Here is a 22,768-nt window from a genome sequence, read left to right as displayed (position 1 = left end):
TAGGTTATGTAGGTTGCACATAGCAAGATTTTATTTAGAGCTTTAACACACACTATCTTCTAAGTTATACATGGGCTTTATTTAAAGCTTGAATTCAAATTCTAAATTATCTGAATTACTCATGAGAAAGCTTTATTACCAGGTTAAACTACTAAAGAAACAGCAGTTACTGCGCTATATAAAAAGTGATCGAAGCTAGAAACTTACCGTTAGATTAATATCTGAATAAACATCACAATACGAACATCATAAACATCATCTTACTTTAGAACATCGCTTATGTTGTTCACCTGTGATTTGTTCTATCGAACAAGGTATCTTTATGTACGACAAAGTTTAGGTTATATCTATTTATCCACCTATTTACATATATAAAAGCAAAAAAAAAAATCAGAAAAAACGAAACACGTCAAATAACTCAGAGGTTTCAGGGTAACGACATACAACATAAACCTGTTTCATTAATTTGTCTTCTTTTTCAGCTGCTAATTACGAACATTTTCTAAAGGAATTCCCCTAGATAACAAAAACGTGGCATATTTTTCCAAACCGAAGGCAGTTTGAAAAAGTTTCAATAGATTTTTTGTACGTTATTGTACAAAATTACACGTCTTCGGGCAACGTCTGTGTCCCAGTGCGCGTGTTGCGAGCGGTTCACGCGCACACATTGAGCTATCATGGTGCGGCCAACCACATAATAATTCTGAGAGTACGATAAAAAGGATAAGGTTAACTGTTTAGTCAAGGCCAGCCAATGATCTCACCATCTTTGAAGAAAATAAAAAAATCATAGAACAATGGGGAATTCCCTTTCAATAGATTAATCTACAGGAAGCATAGATTATAATACAACTGGGGTGCTAATAGTCACAGTGCTTAATAATCTATTCCTCTGTGATCTAGTTAGCAGATACGTTTCCTGTAGAGTCTAAGTTGCATTGTTGCGCTGAATCTTTATCATGGTTCTCATCTAAAGTCCAGCGCATGGGTTTACGAATCATGACATCTCCAAAACAATAAGCGATCATTTACTTACAGTCAAATTACATGGCAGCACTTCTGCTCGCAACTCATCACTCGTGAACCAACAGATCTATTGATAACCACAGGTTGTAAATTTTAGTCTTGCAAATAGACAAAACAACTGAATTAGTTCATAAAAATGTGCGATTAAAAGTTGCAATGCAAAGGAAGTTCAACACGGTTGATATTTTCTCCATCAAAATATCGAATAGATATACCCTTTTGTAAACAACATTATGTAAGGTACCTATGCTTTGCATTCCGAAAATCATACTTGGTACACTCGTAGTTTTATGGTCCAACACCACCTGGTGTCAGAAAGAAAATTGAACGATGATTGTTGTTTATTCTTCGAAACAAGATAGTAGTTCATTATAAGTTTCGCAAGGAATTGCACAAAACCCGAAAGGTACGTTAAACACTAAAGATTCACTTCAAACAACACTTTAAAACCTTTATTCTTGACATATAAGGCTGCACACGTTAAAAATATACGAAAAATATCCACTCAAAACGACCAGTTTCTTAGTTTTCTTCTTCTCTTGTCAGGTATATTGCATCCGAACCTTTTGTAGAATACGTAATAAGCTACTGCGAAGGTCATAAGGGTATTGAAAAGTCGACAGGTTTCTTCTATATTTTACTTAAGCTAAAAATGTATTAATTTTAGTGTAAACGACGTTATCATTACCTTTGGAAGCTAGCTTTCGTGCAAACATCTGGTGTTCCTTTAAAAACTCAAGTACAGGGTGGAACAGGAAATATCACCCGATAATAGAGAAACATTATAAGTCTGTAACATGTAGATGCTCAATGCTTTGTACACTATACAGTCAGTATCTTTATGGAGCCAACCCCTATGTTATTATGAAGTGAAGGAGTAAAAAAAAAATCATGATAATATTAAATTTTATTACACATTCGTAGAATAATTACTTTAAACGACAGGAAGGTTTTTTTAAAGTCATTTTTCAGATGTGTATGTTTTGGATTGACAAGGACAGGCGACTAGGGCACTTCACTCGCAATATGAGGGCCGCAGGTTCGAATCCCTGTCTCACTAAACATAATCGACCTTTCAGCCCTCGGTGTATCATTATGTGACGGTCAATCACACTATTCGTTGGTCAAAAAGTAGCCCAAAAGTAGTTGGTGGGTGTCTTCTCTCTTGTCTTTCATTACTAAATTAAGGATGACTAGCACAGATAGGTTTTATTTGCATCCAGAACAAACAAAATGTGTATGTTTCATTTTAAAATGCTGATTTTTTTACAGGTAAAATTGTATACGCTCTTAATTGGGATTGTTTTGGTTTAGACATAAATTTACCCATTGCTGTGCATTGTATATAGAGAATTTAGTTACATAGAAATTTCAAATGCTCACTATATTCTCAAACAAATCTCCATGACAATCTCCAGCTGCAGCTTGACATTTCACTTTTTGAACTAGTGCAATCAAGTAGTCAATAGCTACAGTAAATCATCATGCACCGTATCAGATAGATACTAGTTATGTTTATCATTACAATGTATAAAGTTATCTACCATATCAAGTAATTCTTTTCTAATAGTTGGGCATAAAAAACAGAAAATAATGTAAATAAAAAAATTGATAATTTAAAAACCTGCAAATAGGAATTGTAAAAATAAGGAAGCAAGCCTGGAAATGTCGTAGACATTATTTTTTAAACTATAAATCCCTATTTGGCTCCTTGTTGTTACCTAGAATTATATTTGGTGGAGTCAAAATAGGGGGCCTGACATGGCCAGGTGGTTAAGACAATCGACTCGTAATCCGAGGGTCGTTGGTTCGAATCTCCGTCACACCAAACATGCTTGTTTTTTCAGCGGTGGGTCGTTATAATCTTACGGTCAATCCCACTATTTGTTAGAAAAAGAGTAGCCAAATAGTTAGCGGTGGGTGGCGATGACTAGCTGTTTTCCCTCTAGTCTTACACTGCTAAATTAGGGATGGCTAGCGCAGATAGCCCTCGTGTAGCTTTGCGCGATAATTCAAAGCAAACCAAATCAAAATAGAAAATTGTAGTTTGAGTAAATGATGTCCACAGTATATCCAGCCTTGTTTCCTTGCTTTTTTACAATCCCTTTTTGCAGGTTTGTAAATGCCCAATTTCTATTCATCTCGTTAATATTGAAAGATGTGAAATAATAAAGAATAACAAGAAAACGTTATTATGAAAAGCTTCCTCTTGTAACATTCGCGTATTCGATTCACGGCTCATTTGAAAAGTACTATATGTATCATAAAACGTTTTATAAATAAATTTTCTTATCATTACCCTGCGACTGGGGTAATAAGAAGTAAGTAAAGTTCTGGTTTGGAAGGTGTAAGATAAACATCTGGAGTAAATTTTTGTTTGTTTTTCAAAATTTTCGCACAAAGCTACAAAGGATTATCTGCGCACAGCAATCCCTAATTTTGAAGTGATAGATTAGAGGGATAACAGCTATCGTCAGCAACCGCCGCCATTCCTTAGGCAAACATTTCTACCAGAACATTAGGATTTCACCGCCGCTAGTGTAATATACCCATTGTCCCAAAGTGAAACACATTTTGAAGCATTTAGATTTAACACATTTAGAATTAACAGGAGGGCCTGGCATGGCCTAGCGCGTTAAGGCGTGCGCTTCGTAATCTGAGGGTCGCGGGTTCGCGCCCGAATCGCGACAAACATGCTCGCCCTCCCAACCGTGGGGGCGTTATAATGTGCAGTCAATCCCACTTTTCGTTGGTAAAAGAGTAGCCCAAGAGTTGGCGGTGGGTGGTGATGACTAGCTGCCTTCCCTCTAGTCTTACACTGCTAAATTAGGGACGGCTAGCACAGATAGCCCTCGAGTAGCTTTGTGCGAAATTCAAAAACAAACAAACAAATTAACAGGATGAGTGTGATAGCCTCTGAACACCCGCCTTGACTTTGATACATATACATATATATTATATTTAAAACGATAAATCTGAGAGGGATATAGAGAATAATATCAGAAAAATAATTTAGAATAATATGATCAGTAAAATAAATAAAAGTTATTATTTATGGCTGATAATGAGTAAAGACACAGGATGTTTAGAACATAATAAAAATCCAGTTTTATCGCAAAAAATATATACTCTGTGTATAATTTGTAATATCGTATTACATGATATCTATATTCTTTCACATATATTCAAAACAGCGAGAGTGGTTCCCACAAAAAAAATAAGGTAATAAACAACAACCCTCACTCTGCTTCAGCGTGGTCTCTCAAACGTGGTTTTAACAAGTTTTGACGAATAACAGCGCAAAGTCTATGCTTGTAACAGCTTAGATTGCCCAGCGGGTTTATCGTTCATCAACTATAATGGGGTCTTGGTGAAAGCACTGTAAAATTACGTCATTCAACCAAAAGCCGTGAATAGTCAGCTGCTCAATGATTCCTGATGAAGTAGGGTCAGCCTGACCATCAGACATAAACACTTTTCGCTAACCCTAGATTTTATTTTAGGAATGGGGAGGAGCGAAACAGGAAGGAAAGTGATTATGGCTTAAACGTGAGCAGTCTTTCAAAAGAAGTTGAACCATCACTTTGTGACAACAAATAAATTCGATCACTTAGGTGGTTGGGATCAAAGAAACATAGAAACTTATTAAATTTAATGAATAAGATAACATGATAACAACCTATAAGTCAACAAAACTGGACGAGATAAATTAATAAATAACAGTGGCCTCGAACTCAATCACCTTACTGAACATCTAAGTTAGTCAAACGAGATGTTTTGTGCTTGTAAGTGATTATCTGGCGTTCAAAACACAGGAATAATAGGCCTAGCTTTTGTGATACACCAAGTAAAATGAAATTGTTTTTTTTTAGTTCATATTCTTCCTAATTCGTTGATTTCGGATTCTAACTAAGAATGGAATTATAGTTTAATTACGTAAAGCTGTAATTTTTAAAGTTTTATATTCCACATACAAATAGAAATTCAGGGAAATCTTTCTAGCCTAACTAACGAGTTCTACTAGTGAACGAAGTTTCTTTTTGGTAGTGGCTCATGGGAGATGAAAAATTGGTCTGAAATGCTATTTTTACGCCACAAAAGGCCGTTATTTAGACTGCTGTCGTAAATTCACGACAGATATCAAAAGATATTCCAATATCTTTTATGACTCATCAATATTAAGTTATAAAACGATGGTTAGAACTCTTCACCACAATTACCAAAGAAGAGAAGTACTCTTGTTCACAGTGAGTCTATGTTTGCAGACAAGACGCTGACCTACCTGTCAGTTGTCTGCTATATCATAAGATAATCTGGAGGCATTACAATATCTTTACACATTTAAAACATAGAATTGCGAGGACACAACAAGCACACAAATTGCTTTAAACTCTCACAGCAAACCAGCCTTGTTTCTCACCCACGCATCATTACATAATTTATTGTGTAGAAAAGTAGTTTGAAACCAGAAAAGATACCCTTTATCTTATATTCTCAGGTATTTATTTAAGTAAAGTTTTTTTTTTAAAGACGATTCCAGTTCCCACCCCTCCACCCTACCGCCTCCTCTTCGGGTCTTGTATACCACACCTTAAAACATACGCCTACGTTCCTTTGGAAATTCATTGACTGAAGGACAAGAAATCTGTTAAGGTAATCTATATACTCCGCAGTCAAGTGTTCATCTGCTAAAACACGCAAAAAAAGGTGTCCCATTGTGCAAGAACTCACAGACGCCTGTGAAAGCATAAGCGGGCGTGTACCTCCGTTGTATCGTTGTGATGAGTTCGTCTTTTAGACTAAATAAATATATATGTCTGTCTGTACCTGTACTACTCGAGAAAATAAGGATTTTGTGGGCGAGAAAATTGTTTCAAACCTCTTGTTAGATAACTGAACCACCTGAAAACATCTGACTCTAAGAACAAAGACCTCTATTTTATGGCGTATTTTGGCTTGGTCTATAATTACCCGACGCATGTTTTGGATAACTAAGAATGTTTTCTATATTTTCTTCTGGATATGGTTTTAAAAGTTTCAATTTTTCTTTTGTTTTCTAAGAAAGTTTTTCTACAGAGCAGCATAAAAACAAATAAAAGCTATGAAGATAACACAAACGAAGGCCCGGCATGGTCAGGTGGGTTAGGGCGTTCGACTCGTAGTCTGAATGTCGCGGGTTCGAATCCCCGTTACACCAAACATGCTTGCCCTTTCAGCCGTATGAGCGTTATAATGTGACGGTCAATCCTACTATTCGTTGGTAAAAGAGTAGCCCAAGAGTTGGCGGTGGGTGATGATGATTAGCTGCCTTCTCTCTTGTCTTACACTGCAAAATTAGGGTCGACTAACGCAGATAGCCCTCGCTTAGCTCTGTGCGAAATTAAAAAACAAAACACAGACGAAAAAAATAATAGTATTTCAGGTGACTCGGAAAAACAAACAAATCAATCACAGAGGAAAACAAAAATAAATGAGTCCGTATGGCGGGATGTAAGTCCACTAATAAACGTAACGTGATATCTTTGGAATATTAATTTACATTAAAAGATAACATATCTTTATTACATTTGCAAACAACTCCTACACCCCGAGTTTTTACTATTTTATAAACAGTTGTCGGTTTGCTGCATATGCACTCATATGAACCTTTAAAAACTTGAAGTTGAGGCTCGCATTGATATACTACTGTTGTAAATAATAATTAGTTTCCTCTAATGAAAACAAACACACAAACAATACAAAAAAACACTAAAGTTTGATATATTATTGTTTAAGCTCTTTAAAAGCTACTAAGGTATTAATTACTCTTTAAGAGCACGCGAAACGAGTTAATATATGCAATGTAACGCTATCTATCTTGTTAACCTATAAGATGACCATCGTCTACAGAGTAAAGACGAATATAAAACGTAAAGATAAGTTGAATGCAGCTTAAAAGTGTATCCCACGATCCACTACACACTCTTTAACCTGGTGTTTCAATTAAAGAACTTCACATTTCTTTCTATTTGTGTAAATCAGTTTCACTAGAAGGGTCATTATCATCTCCTTAAATGATAAACTTTCTATGATTGAATTTTGACAAAAAAAGATCAGTTTGTTATGTTTCGTGTCTTCTTGTTAAACGCAAAGCTACACAACTGGCTCTTTGTGTTGTGCCTGCTCATGTTTGTCGAAACACGGCTGTCAGCTTTATAACCCTTCAGACATACTGTTGAGTCACTGGACACTGGAGGTGTGTGTGTTCGGGGGGAGTATTCACTATGTAAACAATTATATAAACATTTATCTAACACAGGCAGTTAATGCAATATGTTAAACATTCTATTTTTGTAACTTCCTATTGTTCAAGTTAATTAAACTTTCTTAGCTTCTTTACCATCAAAATTTCATGTATTACTCTGGTGTTAGATTATATTTTTATTCTACCATTCAAAATCCATTGTTTTGAACAAATAGTGTTTTATTTTTAGAAAAGGATTGTATTTCAATCCACTTTTAAATGTTTAATACTTATCACATAACATTCTGATATAGACTGAAAAAATTAATAGGATGTTTACTTCTCCCCCTGGCCCGGCATGGCCAGGTGCTTAAGGTGCCCGAATAGTAATATGAGAGTCCCAGGTTCGAATTCCTGTCACACCAAACATGCTCGCCCTTTTAGCCATGGGAGCATTATAATGTTACAGTCAATTCCGCTATTCGTTGGTAAAAGAGTAGCTCAAGAGTTGGCGGTGGGTGGTGATGACTAGCTGCCTTACCTCTAGTCTTACACTGCTAAATTAGGGACGGCTAGCACAGATAGACCTCGAGTAGCTTTGTGCGAAATTCAAGACAAACAAAACTTCTCTTGAACTCGATCTTTTGTTTGTTTGTTTGTTTTGAATTTCGCACAAAACTACGCGAGGGCTATCTGTGCTAGCCGTCCCTAATTTAGCAGTGTAAGACTAGAGGGAAGGCAGCTAGTCATCACCACCCACCGCCAACTCTTGGGCTACTCTTTTACCAACGAATAGTGGGATTGACTGTCACATTATAACGCCCCCACGGCTGAAAGGGCAAGCATGTTTGGCGCGACGGCGATGCGAACCCGCGACCCTCAGATTACGAGTCGCACGCCTTAACGCGCTTGGCCATGCCGGGCCAAACCTGATCTTAATTAAATGAGCTAACACATTGATCACAGCTACTCTAACAGTAAAAATCTGTGATCCTAATACCGAACAAAGATAGCAACAAACGGATTAAATGTACGGAAGTAAAGTATTAGTAACTTTGTAAGTACATAAAATCATAATAATCAGAAATATCAACATCATCAGACATTTCTAAACAAAAACCTGTGTATTTATTACACAATTTGAAATCGTGTTGTAGTGGGCACAAAATATGAAACGAAATAGCTTTAAAGGAAACTGAAAATAAACGAGAACAGATGAAGTGAAACCCATTTATAAAAATGTTTAAAATATTGTCTATGTGTGTGTTTTACGGACAATAATTTTTAGAATCAAATAAAATCACGAAAATTATGTATTATGAAAAAAAAAATTGATAATTTTAAGGCATATTGTTAGTTAGCGAAGAGGTTTCATTTCTAATGCAAATTTTCTTGGGTCTTGTCAAACGCATAGCTATGTGCCCTGTACCAAAAGTGAGGATCGAGTCTCTAATCTTAATTAGAGGCTACAAGCTTATTGCTGAGCCGAGAAATTGCGATTGAGCTCTTATATTAAAAGAGTTGCGCTTGGATGTTAGCAGAAATACTTGAAACATTTCACAGTTGTGATGAAGAAACTAGTACTTTTATCGTTGTTATTTCGTGAGGGCGTTAGACTGTGATGGTTAATTCCACTACTCGTTGGTAAAAGAGTAGCCCAAGAGTTAGCGGTGGGTGGTGATGACTAGCTGCCTTACCTCTAGTCTTACACTGTTACATTAGGGACGGCTAGCGCAGATAGCCCTTGTGTAGCTTTTCGCAAAATTCACAAACAAACAAAATTGTCTTCATTTCTAACTTCAGTTGTTTCTGACATGAACTCGACTCGCAATCTGCGGGTCACGAACTAAATGTTTTCACCCGAATATGCTCGATCTAGTTGTGGTGATGTAAAAATATCTCGATCAGTCCTATTATTCGATCAGAGTAATTTAAGAACAAGCGATGGGCGGTGACTTGTTTGCATTCCCTCTAATCTATCACTTAAAACTTAGGGACGTCTGGCGCCTTCGAGTAGCTTTGCGAAAACGTCAACAAACACAAGAAAAATGAAAAACGAAAGAACGTTAGCTTCGCCTGTTGTTAGTAACAAGCATGTTTACACCTTCTATGGTATTGTTTAAATAATTATCACAAGGCATAATTTCAAATGGTGAGCAAGTTGTGAAGAAACCGTAACCAGGGAAACACAATGTATAGTAACGTGTTTCTGCACAAAAGAACAACAACAACACTGGCCACAAGAATCCGCTAAACAACGGACCCACCGATCAACTTGTTCAGCATACCGTAACATCTCAGATCACAAGAAAGCTAAACAAAAACCCCGCTAGTCTCTTTAAATGAAAGGAACGTTTGAATATGTAACAAATGTTGTTTTTGCTTTTTTAAACTTGTGTATAGTAATGTATACGTACTGAATATATTACATATGTTTTTAAACTTGTGTATAGGAATGTATACGCACAAATTGTTTGTTTTTCATTTCAGTGGCGCTTCATAAATATAAGATTGCCTTTGATCTTATATCTTAACGTATTATATTATATTTTCACACACACATCAGTTGTAAAATTGTGTATGTGTGTGTTTGGGGGCGAGAGCAAGGCAAAGTTTGTTTGTTTTAGAGCAGAGCCACATTAGGTTACACACTGTGTCCACTGCAGGGAATCGAACTTTAAATTCTAGCACTGTAAGTCCGTAAATATATCGCTTCACTCCAGGAGTACTCAGTCCAAAGTAGTAAATAAATCAGAATAGCTCAAAATGAAGGCAGAAGGTACTAGGAGGATTCGTGAATGTGCTTCCACTGAACATCTGTAGTGTTAGCGTGGCAACTTGAGCTTATGTTCTTGTAACGAAGGCCGTGATGAGATATAAATAAGAGAGAAAACAAAACACGACACATGATCGCAGTTAATGAGAAAGTAAACAGTTTCAAAACTAATCTCTATGATGTATTTTTTTACCTCAAACAGTTCATATTATGTTATCTCCATCTACAAAAAATCACTTTATAATGTTTACCTGCATGTAGTAATGTGAAACAAAAACATAGATCAAGCTGGTGAAACCGCATAACTATTGGAACTAAATTCGAGGTTAAAACTTCTACAAGTAAAACAGGTTGCGCTTTCCTTCCTCCATCAGTAACACAGAGTTGACAAAACCGATAAAAGTAAATCATAGGAACATATTTAAAATTTTATCCACGATCAGAAACTGGAATAAACGTAACTGTTATTGTTACATTTTATTTTAAATTACATTGACCTATCTTCGTTCACGTTTCAGGTGATTTTTAAGCTAATTCGTCACGTAAGAAACGTTTAGTTGTGTTACTGTATACATTTATTTATTTTGACAACGTTCTGAGTATCAACAAAATAACGGGATTACAAATCTATAACGTGGTGTTGTTTTTCACAGATTCATTTACAATACAAGCGAAAAAAATATAGGCACAGTACCAGCTTATAATAGGCAACCTAAAACAGGCTATTACAGTAGTTCTGCGTAATTTCAATTAAGCTAAGTTTATGACATTATGTGTTACCTGATGTAACTAAATACGTGCTTAAGACTGTTTTTTTACGCCTCCAATCGTTTACAGCTTTTGTAGCGACAGAACATTTGAAGCTGACCACGAATAACATTATCTCAAGAAGTGAGTTTTTCATCGTAAGAATAGTCAAGAGGACTTTGTGTACACCCCTCTTAGAATTACAGTATGTTTCACTTACGCATTTAACATTTGTTACTCAAATCTTTACACGTACTACCGACACTGTTTATCTAAGATTTCTGAAATATTTGTTTCAATGTGCGTTAAAATGTCCTTCAACGAGAAGTAAACATCAGATTCGGTTAAAACATTCCCTCTACAGAAGCACGCTATGATCACAAGATGTAATCGTTCGTTTAGAAACAGCAGAATAAACAGTTCTACTCGACCCAAGAACTCTGTCGATATTAAAAGTACAGACGTGTGCACAAGCTGATAATTAGCTCGGAATATATTTTGTTTTGGAAAGAATTAAATACTAAACATTTGAAAATAATGAAACTTAGTAATTCATAAATTAATCTGGCATAACAAATAACAAATTGATTAACTGTAAACGGAAAAATGTTTAAAATTATTTTCTAAGCTAATTACTTATATTCTAAATATTTTAATATAATTACACCCTTTTTAGAAAAGGTTGTGTCATCAGTAAAGTTAGAAGCAAACGACACCTGGAAAAGTTGACTTACCTTTAGTAGAGATTCCAAGAACCTGAACCCAGAGAAAGAGGTTGAACCCTCGAGAATGAGGCGTTGAATAAACTCGAGAGTGCGCACCTCAGTGGAAAGCTCAACTAGAAGTTAAACAGGTTCACCCATCCAATCACCAAGTTGCGTCTGGCCTTCACCTTGTCCCAGACTCCGACTCATGCACCGCGGGCCTACTGACCCACCTGATCCGCCGCAACTGGTTCTGCTCGAGGCTACGTGTCTTCTCTGACATTCCAGCTCGCACCTAGGGTTCACAAAGCAAATCGAAGTTTAGCACGATGCTTTAGGTTTGTCATGTTATGTCATTTCTGACGCTTTCATGTCACTAGCTTTTCTTTGTCTAAAATAAACCGACTGCTTTTCACTTTTCAGCTTGGCTAAGCCTAATGTACACTATACCTAGGATTTTCGTACGTAATTACATGTCGGTTGAAACCAGCTATTGAATGGATATTATATAAAATAATGAACAGTGACTTTACAAAAAGTATTATAATCACACACTTTATATATAAACTATAACGAGTATTTGACAGTTTAAATAAAATTGACGAATAAAGTGGTATTAGTTATTCAGAATATTAGAATAAAGTGGTATTAGTTGTACAGAATATTAGAATAAAGTGGTATTAGTTATACAGAATATTAGAATAAAGTGGTATTAGTTATACAGAATACTAGAATAAAGTGGTATTAGTTATACAGAATACTAGAATAAAGTGGTATTAGTTATACAGAATATTAGAATAAAGTGGTATTAGTTATTCAGAATATTAGAATAAAGTGGTATTATTTATTCAGAATATTACAATAAAGTGGTATTATTTATACAGAATATTAGAATAAAGTGGTATTAGTTGTACAGAATATTAGAATAAAGTAGTATTAGTTGTACAGAATATTAGAATAAAGTAGTATTAGTTATACAGAATATTAGAATAAAGTGGTATTAGTTATATAGAATATTAGAATAAAGTGGTATTAGTTATACAGAATATTAGAATAAAGTGGTATTAGTTATACAGAATATTAGAATAAAGTAGTATTAGTTATACAGAATATTAGAATAAAGTATGGGTAGTGGGTCAGAGCACGCTCTGACAAAGGAACAGTGAGGTGCTCCTTCCCTCCGCTAGCCCATGGGAGGTCCTTGGGCAAGACCGAGTACCCATTTAGTCCCCTGTGTCAGGGTTACGATGAAGTCATGGAAGGCAGGTGGTGGATGAGTGTGAGGCAACTGACATAGTGTCATTAATGGCGCAACACTCAATCTGGCCAGGCAGATGACTCCAATCTAAGGAACAATGGCTGGGCAGAACGGTCCTGTATGGACACTGCTCCTATAGCAAGTAATTGCAACCTACTATAGGTACCATTTTGCAAAGAAAAACCTATGGCAAGCCAAACTAAAAATATGTCAGATAACAGCGTGAATGGGGTTTCCAGAACTTTGGGAAACTCCTCGCTCGGTAGGGGAAGTCATGTGCGACAGGTGACACCAGACCGTCATCAAGCGACTGGTGACAGAAAAAAGCAACAGAAAAACTAAGAATTGGAACTTGGAATGTTCGAACAATGCTGCAAAAAGGTAAATTAGAGAACATTAAAGAAGAAATGAGAAGAATGAAGACGAACATACTCGGACTTTCGGAGGTGAGATGGAAATGAGCAGGCAGTATAACATCAGATGAGTTCACGATTCTATACTCAGGAGGTGATGACCATCAAAGAGGGGTTGGCATAATATTGGATGTGGAATGTGCAAAGGCCCTGAAAGGTTCCTGGTGTGTCAACGACAGAGTCATGGTTCTAAAACTTAGTGGAAAACCATTTGACATCGGCATTATTGAAACTTACGCTCCAACTGCAGACAAGATCATGACAGAAATTGAAAGATTTTATGAAGACGCTGAAAAGGCAATGAAACAACTAAAATCACAAGATATTAAGATCATTATGGGAGACTTCAATGCAAAGGTTGGAAAGAACAAAATAGACAAAACAGTGGGACCAATTGGAATCGGAGAGCTAAATGAAAGAGGAGAGAGACTTGTTGATTGGTGCAAAGAGCATGATATCGCTGTAATGAATACTTGGTTCAAGAATCATCCAAGAAGATGTTGGACATGGAAAAGCCCTGGAAACAGAGTGAGAAACCAAATTGACTTTATCTTGATGCAAAAACGATACCGTAACTCCACAACATCATGCAAATCTTTGCCAGGTGCAGACTGCAGCAGTGATCACATTCCAGTCGTAGCAACCATGGTAGTCAAACTGAAAAGTTAAAGAAATCCAAAAAAGAGCCAAGACTACAACTGAACCTTCTAGAAGAAGACGAAGAGCTGAAGAAGAAATACATCGTATGTGTGAAGAATAAATTTGATATCCTTGACAGTTTGAATACTGCTGAAGAAAAATGGCAAAAATTGAAGGAAAGCATCCACGAAGCTGCTAAAGAACATATTCCTACTACCAGAAAAAGAGTAAACAAAAAATGGATTACTCCAGAAATCCTTAATCTGATGGAGGAGAGAAGAAAAGCCAAACCTAATAAGAAAAAATACCAAAAAATAAATAGACTTGTGAAGAAAAAATGCAATGTTGCCAAGGAAGAATGGATTAACACCCAGTGTACAGAGATTGAAAATAACAAGGTAAAAGACAGCAAATATATGTATAAGAAAATTAGTGAAGTGACAGGAAAGACTCCATCAGCAAAACAGGATGCTTAAAATCTAAGAATGGAGAAATCTTGATGGATAAAAAAGATATACTTAACAGATGGTCGGAATACATTGGGGAACTATACAACGACAACAGAAGCCCAACCCCACACATAGAAATAGACACAGAAGGCCTTCCAATTATGCCTGATGAAGTGGAACATGCAATTAAGAAGATACATAAAGGCAAAGCAGCTGGTCCAGACGACATACCCATTGAACTTTTATTAGCCCTAAAAGAAGTGGTAATCCAGGAAGTGACAAAACTACTGAACACTATTTATGACACGGGTGAAATACCGGAAGACTTTAAAAAATCAGTCTTTATTGCATTGCCGAAAAAGCCCGGAACAACTGACTGTGAACAGCACAGGATAATTAGTCTAATGAGTCATCTTACCAAGGTTCTTTTAAGAGTGCTCATGTCTAGAATGAAGAATAAGATGAGACCAGAGATTTCTGATACTCAGTTTGGATTTATAGCCGATAAAGGCACTAGAAATGCAATTTTCGCTCTAAACATGCTCATGGAAAGATCACTGGAAGTACAAAAGGATTTATATCTATGTTTTATCGATTATTCTAAAGCCTTTGACAAAGGGAGACATGGTGACCTATTCGACATGTTGTCAGACCTAAACATCGATGCTAAAGATCTAAGAATCCTTAAAAACCTTTACTGGCAGCAAATGGCAGGTATCAAAATTGAAAATGAATTGAGTGAATATAGACCAATTGAAAGAGGGGTGAGGCAGGGATGTGTATTTTCACCAGATCTTTTTTAACTTATACAGCGAAATAATCCTACGAAACATCAATGAACATCGGGGAGTCAAAGTAGGCGGATGCAATATCAACAACTTGCGCTACGCTGATGACACAGTCCTCATTGCGGACTCCGAACGAAATCTACAGACTCTCCTCACAACAACAGTAGACGAGAGTGAAGAAAAAGGCTTGCAGTTAAATGCAAAGAAAACAGAGTGCATGGTTATCTCAAAACAATCAATTACACCCACATGCAGCATAACCGGCAAGGACGTGAGAATAAAACAAGTCGAAAGCTTCAAATATCTTGGATATACTATAACATCAAATGCAAAGAGTGACACAGAAATAAAGAAAAGAATTGCAATGTCCAAGGATACTTTCAATAAAATGAAGTCCATATTCACAAACAGGAACATAACAAATGTCACTAAAATTAACACCTTGAAATCATATGTATGGTCTGTTCTTTTATATGGCTGTGAGAGCTGGACACTGAATAAAGATACAGAGAAGAGATTAAAAGCTGCTGAAATGTGGTTCCTTAGAAGGATGCTAAAAATATCATGGACTGAAAGAAAAACAAATGTGGAAGTCATGGAACTGGCAGGATACAAAAGGTCACTCATGAAAACTATAAGAAAGAGACAAATGGAATTTCTAGGACACATCTGCAGAAACAATGGGATAGAGAAACAGATGCTATGTGGAAAAATAGAAGGGAGGAAAAGCAGAGGGTGTCAAAGAACTAAATATATCGACAGCCTCAATAACTATGTCACCAAGAACTCAATGAGCAACATCGAGTTGATAAGGAGGATTGACAACAGAGAAGTCTGGCATGCCATGGTCGTCGATGTCTGCCGCAGATTTGACACATGAAGAAGAAGAAAGTGGTATTAGTTATACAGAATGTTAGAATAAAGTGGTATTAGTTATACAGAATATTAGAATAAAGTGGTATTAGTTATACAGAATATTAGAATAAAGTGGCATTAGTTATACAGAATGTTAGAATAAAGTGGTATTAGTTATACAGAATGTTAGAATAAAGTGGTATTAGTTATACAGAATGTTATAATAAAGTGGTATTAGTTATACAGAATGCTAGAATAAAGTGGTATTAGTTATACAGAATATTAGAATAAAGTGGTATTAGTTATATAGAATGTTAGAATAAAGTGGTATTAGTTATACAGAATGTTAGAATAAAGTGGTATTAGTTATACAGAATGTTAGAATAAAGTGGTATTAGTTATACAGAATATTAGAATAAAGTGGTATTAGTTATACAGAATATTAAAATAAAGTGGTATTAGTTATATAGAATGTTAGAATAAAGTGGTATTTGTTATACAGAATATTAGAATAAAGTGGTATTAGTTATACAGAATGTTAGAATAAAGTGATATTAGTTATACAGAATGTTAGAATAAAGTGGTATTAGTTATACAGAATATTAGAATAAAGTAGTATTAGTTATACAGAATATTAGAATAAAGTGGTATTAGTTATACAGAATGTTAGAATAAAGTGGTATTAGTTATATAGAATGTTAGAATAAAGTAGTATTAGTTATACAGAATATTAGAATAAAGTGGTATTAGTTATACAGAATATTAGAATAAAGTGGTATTAGTTATACAGAATATTAGAATAAAGTGGTATTAGTTATACAGAATATTAGAATAAAGTGGTATTAGTTATATAGAATATTAGAATAAAGTGGTATTAGTTATACAGAATGTTAGAATAAAGTAGTATTAGTTATACAGAATATTAAGCGTATTTTATTCATGATTAATTGTACTGTGTTTCACGAACTATACTTTGTTTTCTTTCTTTCTACAGTTTCATTAAGTTAATGTTAAGACGCATATGGTGATGTCAACTCATTTCCCTGAGGTAGCTAATGTTAGTACATTGATCAGACCAACAACGTTCCTAAGGTTATTTTGATTACTTTCTTATAAACATCTATATCATAAAGCGGCTTGTGTTTGTCGTTAATGGATGTTTTCCAAACTCCCGATTTCTGATCTTAATGCGACATTTAGGGGTTTAGGGGATTATTTTGAGTCTCTTTAGTTTATTCTTTTTCATGATTGATTAAATTTTTCGGGGAAATCAAAATATATCAAAATTAAAGAAAATATTAAAGAAAGTGGTATGCAAGAGTGTGTGATACATTCTTTTATTGGTATTAAAGATGGTCCTTTTAAGTAACCTTTTAACAGAGAGGTGCAACAATTATCAAACATTGGTAGTAACATTATCAAATAGATTTAGAGTGTTAAATTAGAAAGAGGTTTCTAAAGCAAGATTTACGAGCGGAGTAAGAAAGAGAGAAGACACCTTGGCCAAATTTGCGTCAAATATCGAAAGACATGTACTGTTATCTTCTCCAGATGCTCTTTGTGAAATCTGTTGGCACATGGCAAATTCAGTTTCCGTAACAAATAAATATGTGTGAGTTAAGATAAAATGGAATAGTTGTACCTATTTAAGGAATAGTCGCTGATGGAACTTGAATCTCTTAAAGTCTTCGAAGAACAACTGAAACTTCCATCCAGTAATTATTAAATAGACAAACAATATAGTGCAGAAATATAAACGTTTTTTGGTGGAGACTTAGAAGATATAACTACATGTAGATGTTTCAATTACACTTTAAAGGCATATTTCCAAAAACAGTAGACAGAAGGCTTTACTTGGAAACTATTTACTCAGAATAGAGGATATTTACCATTAGATAGAAGGTGTTTCAAATGACATATTATCATAAACTGCACACAAGCCTTTGAGAAATACAAATTATTCCAAGGGATGACAGTAAAACTGCTATACGTGTGAAAAACATGAACATTACATCCAGAATTGTGAATCAGTCATTGGTAATAAACCAGTTTTGAAGATAAGAATACTCCATCTGTCCCGAGTTAGATAAAATAAACAAATAAAGTGAAGTATTTCAATGAGTTCTTCAAATTTCTATCCAAAGCTATGCAATGAGTTATCTTGTGCCCCGGCTTTTTGTATTGAAATATCGTTAACTTACTATTGATCCAACAGGGAATTTTTAAAAGAAACTAGTCCACAAGTCAACATATTTATTGATGGGAAGTCTTATAACATGTTGGTCAACATTAGTTCTACAGTATCATTGGTATATCTGATATGGAGATAAAACAAAAATATGTATTCATTTTAACAGTAAGTAAGTAGAAATCACCTTTACGATGTGAAGCTTCTAGAAACAACATACTAATTGGATAATTAGCAAAGAGAACGGGTGTACGTTTAACGTGTTCTAAGCATTGTCTTAGTCTGTCTACGAAATTTCTGTGCACTACATTACAGTTACTCTGCCACACGTTGGACTTTAAGTGACAACAAGTACAATAGTACAAGGTAAAAGAAACCTTCAAACTTAAAAGCAACATAGCAGAATGCATAAAAACTGATTGTCCAAACCAAAGGTCATTCACCATGATTACCTTTGAAAGTAGGTTGGTAAGAAATTGACCAACTGGAGGATTTTAGAGAAGACATCATCAGAATTATGTTAATTTGCTGAATAACCGGAGATGCCTGTCGAGATTACTTCCAGAGTATCACTATTAGATTTCCTATATCATTTACATGAAAAGAATGCACGTTGATAAGGATAAGCCGCGGCAAAAAATAGCATAAAAAACATTTGAGTTAACAGCAACCGAGGAAAGGAAAAATTACTTCAGTTTGTTAACTAAGATATTTTATTCTACTTATATACTTTCAGTGTTGAAAGACGTTTAACATTTGGTGATGACAGCGACTGGGTGTAATAATTTGTCTTTCTTCATGCATAGCATTGTGCATGCATCTGTATATTTTGCTGAAAATGTGGCAATTACCCTGGAGTGTTTTCTTGAGTGTCTGAAAACGAAAGCCATCTTGTTCGTGTATTAGTACATGATTTATTTTAAACATAGACAGTTTACCTTCTAATTGCATTATACCATCCTTTATTATGTCTCAATACAATATCAATTTTTAAATATAGTGGTGCCCCCAGTGGCACAGTGGTATGTCTGCGGACTTACACACTAAAAACCGGGTTTCGATACCCGTGGTGGGCAGAGCACAGATAGCCCATTGAGTAGCTTTGAGCTTAACAAACAAACAAACAAAATATAGTGGGGGTAAACGATATATTGCTTCCTTAAAATTATTGAGCAAATTTTCAGGGCCCCCTTTTGCTATTCAATTGAGTACCCCAGTGGATTTACAGTGCTAGAAACCGGGTTTCCACACCCGTAGTAGACTGAGCACAGCTGACCCATTATGTAGATTTGTGAACAAGAAAAACCTATTCTATTGAATTATTTAGCGATAATAATGCTTAATTTAATAAATTTTGGGCAGGGTCCTCCTTTTGAAGTAAATATAAAAGTTATTGGGAATAATAAGGATCTTATTTAGCAGATTGTGACCTCTGTGGATCAAGAGGAGATATTCGAACCTTAAAGTATAAATTGGGTATTTTTTGTTAATTAAATGTAATTACCACATTTAAAAATGATTCTTTAAAAATAAATAAGCAAGTAAGAAATCGAAAACATACTTGAATATGTATGCATTTAGTTCAAAACTAGTAGCCTTCTTAGTGGTGCAACAGATTTATTGTTGTATATTTATTTTAACGCCTACGTTTGTTTTAGTGTAGTTTTCTTTTTCGCCTATGACGTATATTTTTGACTGTGTATAATGCAAGTCCCGCTTATTCTCGAAATTTGTAGAAAATTCTTGAGTAAAAAACAACAATATTTGTTTCACGAAAAACGCGCTAGTACATTGTTGAAATTACTACAAACTGGCGTGATTCGTATAAAAAAGTAGCCAGCCGAGAAACAGTAGAAAGAATATTATTTGATAGCTACAGTAAGTGTGCTATATAGGTGTCGGAAAATATAATTGTGATTACCACTTATTAATCGGAAAACTAGGAATTGTGTTATGAACGTTTGTAGATTTCGAATATTACAAATAATTCAACTTCAGTGAATCATCTTTAGACCACAGTGTTTCTACGAGAACATTAACTATTTCCTTCGGTAAAAGACAGCTTATAAACGGCGTTAGGCCAGTCAAACAAGCTAGCTTAATTAAGCGAGTAATGACATACCAGCTCAGAATTAATTTGCTCGTCGTGGACCTTGATCGTCAATAAAATATTCAGTTCTAGACCAGAGAGAAAATTCAGTAGAGTTTGTAAACATGTTGTATATAAACCATCATTTATAATAGTTATTAGTAATAACCGTTATTATAAATTTTATTATTTTTATATTTGTGTATTGAAATATATTTGTGTTAAAAAAGGGGATTTTGTGTATCAATCTTGTTGGCAAATATCAAAAATTGGATACATATTAACAGTTAATTAACTACTAAGTTCATATTCAAGTTTCTTGTTATTTGAAATAGTAATACGTTAACATAGTGACACAATAAATCGGAGACTTGTCCGAAATAAATTATAATACGTAACAATGGAATAATAATAATAAGATACAAATCCTAAAATTTGAATAATATCAAGGCTTTTAATAGACTTAATAACCTGTCTGTGAGACGTATTTTTGATAGAATGATTCACAGACAAAGCATTCTTGCAATTTCTCTTTTAATTAAGAATAGTTTGAACTCCTTGTGATATAAGGAATAGTAACTGTTTGCCAGCTTTGCCGAATTTATACTAGTTTTCAAGCTATAAGAGAGTGAAAATCTATGTTCCAATCCAAAATCCCACAAAACACATTGGTGACTGTACATACAAAATCTGAATCCTTGGCGCTATAAAGCCGTTGTCTCTGCGGCTTTCGCGAGTTATGTCGATAGATATAGCTGAGGAAGGCTTAACGAAGCTTATCTGTCACTGCCTCTGTTTTCTTGACTTTTGTTTGGAATAGCAAACAAATACTTGCCAAACCGATTGCAGAAGATAGGTTAGCATTTGAAGGATGGCATACAGTCGTATCAGCAACAATAGTTATAGTGACCAAAATCAGGCTTGGCAGTATAGCAGTAGAACCAGGGTGAAATTATCGGCATGGCAAAGGAGAGAACATACACCACTTAATGGTTTTAATGTAATAACATAACCACAAAACCGAGGGGGAAATACAGAATTTGGTGTACATGTAACCTAAAATTATATAATAGGTACATTTTGTGATACAAAGACGTCAAAGACGTGTGGAATGTAACTTTATGTACTAAGGACCACTTATATGTATAATTATAAATATTTTAAAAATAAGTTATATATAAATAATGTAAACAAGTTACCATCTTATCGTTACTTCGAAAAATCATGGAATAAAGGTGTTAAGTACATAATAGCTATAAAATATAAAAAAATAAATAATGATTATATTCTAAAATTTAATTATTCTACAAATTGGTTTTAGAATGGAGATATCATATGAATAATTGGTTTGTTTAGAATTTTGCGCAAAGCTACACGAGATCCATCTGCGCTAGCTATCCATAATTTGGCAGTGTAAGACCAGACGGAAGATAGCTAGTTATCACCACCCACCACCAACTCTTTTACCAACGAATAGTGGGATTGACCATCACATTATAACACCCCCACAGCTGAAAGGGCGAGCATGTTTGGTGTGATGGAGATTCGAGCCCGCGACCCTCAGATTACGAGTCGACTACCTTAACCATATAGCCGTGCTGGGCCCGTATGGTAAATAGAATTAAAGATAAATTAGCTTTTATTAATTTCAATATCCAATAAAGTTAACAATTTTTCAATTAAAATTTAAAATCTGTAAAATACAGAATAAATATGTTGTTGTACCAATCGATACTGTCTCTGTAATTTCGGCTTTATCTGTAAGTTTGTTTATCAATAATATAAATACCAGCTAAACTTGTAAATTACAAAATATGTCTAAAGAATATATTATTAACCATTTATTTAGAACTGCAAAAAATTGCAATACTTCAATTATATTATTTCCCATAAAATTTCGTTTTATTTCTAGTTCTTTAAAACAATACTGAAACAGCCTTCAGTGTTATTAAGCAACGTACTGAATCATTTATTTGTTAAAATACAACAAAATATAAATAATAAATAATTTCTGGATGATTAAAAATGAATCTGTTTTAAAAACATTGGAAAGTGTAAATAAAACACGGTTAGCAGGTACAATCAAAATATACGGTTTCACTTCATCGTTTACAACTATATCCATTTAACTATTTCGTATTGATAATAAATTCGTTAATAAATCAATTTATTGATTTACCTACAAAACAAGAAAAGCAAACTTGTACAGCTGATAATACAAAACCATATTCACAGGTTTCTTATACATCCCCCCCATCCTCTTGGCACAGCGGTATGTTTGCGGAATTATACCGCTAGAAATCGGTTTTCGATACCCATGGTGGGCATAACACAGGAAACCATTTGTGTAGCTTGGGGCTTAATTCCAAAACAAACAAGCGATCAATGTTTATACAAATAATGTATTACTTTTGATAACCACATTCATAAATAAACAGTAGGTATAGTGATGTGATCTAATTATTTAACTTGTGTTGCTAAATTATATTTTTATTATTAAGAAAATAAAATTTGAAATAGCTTTATAAATCTGTAATTATTTTCCTTAACACATAGATATATTAACTATTTAATTAGTATTAACAATCCAGTAATACGTAATTGTGCTGGTAA

At 34.6% G+C, this 22,768-nt stretch overlaps 1 protein-coding gene and 1 long non-coding RNA gene across 3 annotated transcripts in view; one reads left to right on the top strand and one right to left on the bottom strand.

Annotated features, from left to right (window-relative positions):
* LOC143246344 (uncharacterized) overlaps nucleotides 1–11,644 on the bottom strand; it is a 169,977-nt gene extending 158,333 nt beyond the window's left edge. For both annotated transcript variants that reach the window (XM_076492928.1, XM_076492910.1), the window contains exon 1: nucleotides 11,507–11,644. The gene's annotated coding sequence lies outside the window, so the exon portion shown is untranslated. The remainder of the gene's footprint in view (nucleotides 1–11,506) is intronic.
* A 32-nt stretch (nucleotides 11,645–11,676) lies between these two features.
* Nucleotides 11,677–22,768, top strand: part of LOC143246359 (uncharacterized) — a 46,142-nt gene continuing 35,050 nt past the window's right edge. Inside the window, exon 1 of the long non-coding RNA XR_013025924.1 lies at nucleotides 11,677–11,814. This is a non-coding gene — a long non-coding RNA (uncharacterized LOC143246359). The remainder of the gene's footprint in view (nucleotides 11,815–22,768) is intronic.

Source organism: Tachypleus tridentatus, chromosome 1 (assembly GCF_004210375.1).
Source record: "Tachypleus tridentatus isolate NWPU-2018 chromosome 1, ASM421037v1, whole genome shotgun sequence".
In the NCBI taxonomy this organism is placed as follows: Eukaryota; Metazoa; Arthropoda; class Merostomata; order Xiphosura; family Limulidae; genus Tachypleus; species Tachypleus tridentatus.
Note: the sequence above shows the minus strand (reverse complement) of the source record. Positions and strands in the feature narration are given on the sequence as shown.